This window comes from Octopus bimaculoides, chromosome 1 (assembly GCF_046866305.1).
Source record: "Octopus bimaculoides isolate indiv1 chromosome 1, ASM4686630v1, whole genome shotgun sequence".
In the NCBI taxonomy this organism is placed as follows: Eukaryota; Metazoa; Mollusca; class Cephalopoda; order Octopoda; family Octopodidae; genus Octopus; species Octopus bimaculoides.
The window spans coordinates 44,508,397-44,510,896 of NC_142928.1; the positions used below are offsets into that span (position 1 = coordinate 44,508,397).

Below are 2,500 nucleotides of genomic sequence, written 5' to 3' on the forward strand. Positions count from 1 at the left end.
TGATACGGGCCTCAGTTTGAATTGCTATACTAGAAAGATGATAAACGAGGATTATTCACCTGCTGAAAAGAACAGCCGGTCATCCGCAAAACAGAACAGCGAAGACAGTGACGATCACAGGAACAAAAGAAATCAATAACAGCGAAAATCAACATCAGCAAGAACACTACCACCCCCACCACCACCTCCACCACCACCTCCAGCTCCACCGCCACCAGTGGCAACACCAAAACCACAACCACCACCACCAACATAATTGACGGAAAAGACAACAAAGGAAACTAGCCAAGCAAACCAATTGTCGGCGACTTAGCGCAAGCGACAAGGCAGGTAAGCGAAGATAGTATTATCAACGAAAATAAATTGAAAAGTGCAAAATGTATGTTGGAGAAATTTTGAGAAATGTGACACTAAATATTCATAGATCTGTCCAGCAAGAAACAAATTTACGAAGTGTTTCATGTAAGACAATTGAAGAAAAGTGTAGAAGAGTAGAACAGGTAACAAATAAAGTGTAGAAGAGTAGAACAGCAAATTGAAAAGTGTTTACGACCAGTTCAGGAGAGCAAAACTTATATAGCCAGGAGTTAAAAATATGTGACTGTCGAAATGAGGTTTGTTTCTGAGAAGAGGGCGGAAAAATTATTCAAAACCACCCTAACACGTGACGAACTCATCCTCATCCCCATCTACCTTAACCGAAAGGTATTCAAAATGAGTATATTAAATATTCACTAGAAATAAACATCTGCTGGTTGGTGGCTGTTGCTCTCTTCACCATTGAAGAGAAAAACCACCATTCTGCAGAAATAGAAAAAAAAAAAACAGAAGTGGAACTAGTTAGGGCAGTGCATGGAATTATTAATATAAGCAGATACTCCAAACCGTCGATGCCATCCCAGATTCCATACGCTTACCAGATAGCACACAGTTTCACGTAGCTATTGAGTGCAGAAGGCCAAGATGTCACCAGTTTAGGGACACAAATCACCTCAAAGCTTTCTGACCGCAACAAAAGAGAGAAGGGAGCGCCTCGTTTGTGCGTACAAATCTACCACCACCACCATCACCATTACCACCAGGACAACCACCACCACCACCACTACCACCACAACAACAACACCAACAACACCAACAACAACAAAAACAACAACAACAGCAGCAGCAACCACAGCAAAAACAAATTTGGAAGCAGCAGCAACAGGTGGAGTAGATAACTCACCAACATCTATGGCTTTTACATACTAGTGTGACGTGCCCTGCGGTGGTGGCAATAAATCAAAAGGTCAAACAAAAGAAAAAGAAAAACACTTTGACATCAAGATAAGAATCTGACACGTATGACCAGAGGGGTAAGACACCTTTTAGAACAAATACACAGACACTGATCCCAACAGCTGCTATACCGGAACCGTCATCAATAACATCATCCCCATCACGATCATCACCACCACAAATTTTCAAAGACACAATCTTGACAAGCTCAACACAATTCACACTCACAAATCTTAGATCGCACATCCCAAAACCAACAAAATTAAAACATTATTAACTACACAGCAATAAACACGCACAATAAAGAATAGATGGAACACATATATAACAATACAAGCATCACACACAGCGATTTTATCAAACCAACAAACATATACCAACACACATAGAAGTCATCCTAACATCACAAAACACATACTAACACCATAACAACTAAAATCACTTGAAGGAGTAGAAGCGTTCAGGACAAATATCAATAAAAGTGTATATAAACTGCTTGTGAAAACCTCCACATATGGCCATGGCAACGGATCATCCATCCACACCTTGCTAGCAAAAATTAAAGTAACATTCCCACATCTATTCATTATTCTGACATAGCCTTGCTTAAGTTAGGCAGTATAATTGCACGAGGCCTGGGTTCGTCGTTGAAACATGTCCAACAGGTTACAACGTGTAGATATAGTGGCTATCAGTAAAAGTAGACTCTCTGACCGACAAGCGTCCATTTTTATTTTCGGTGGATATGAGATATATTTATATCTCCTTGTCAACCGAGTATGCAAGGTGGACGGCTGGACGGAGGACTGATGAAATTTCTCGTAGTCTGGTTTGGTCCAGATCTCCAGGTGGAGAGGAACTGGGACGAGGTCACAAGCAAAGTAGCAAATCTCACTCAGAAATGAGCTGAGAGAAAGCTACTCTTGAAGGGTCAGGCAGAGGTGGCGAATCCTTACGTCGCATCCGTCATATATTACCACCTGGCCGTTCTGACAGATCCCAGATTACGTCTGACCAAACTGCTGCGCGTAATCTTCTGCTTTCTGTGGAAGGGATGCGTTCCACTGGTCTGGCGCTCCATTTGCTGTCAACACCCAGTGAATAGAGGGCTGGGCATGCTATTGCTCCTGATGCTCATGCATTCGCTGAGGCTGCGACATCTCCAATGCTTCCTGGACGGTGAGCAGATATAGTCGCCGTTTTTCACAACAGGAATTCTCACAGC

At 42.3% G+C, this 2,500-nt stretch overlaps 1 long non-coding RNA gene across 1 annotated transcript in view; it reads left to right on the forward strand.

Annotated features, from left to right (window-relative positions):
* Positions 1 to 2,500, forward strand: part of LOC149137538 (uncharacterized) — an 8,943-nt gene that overhangs the window by 5,823 nt on the left and 620 nt on the right. The window lies entirely within an intron of this gene.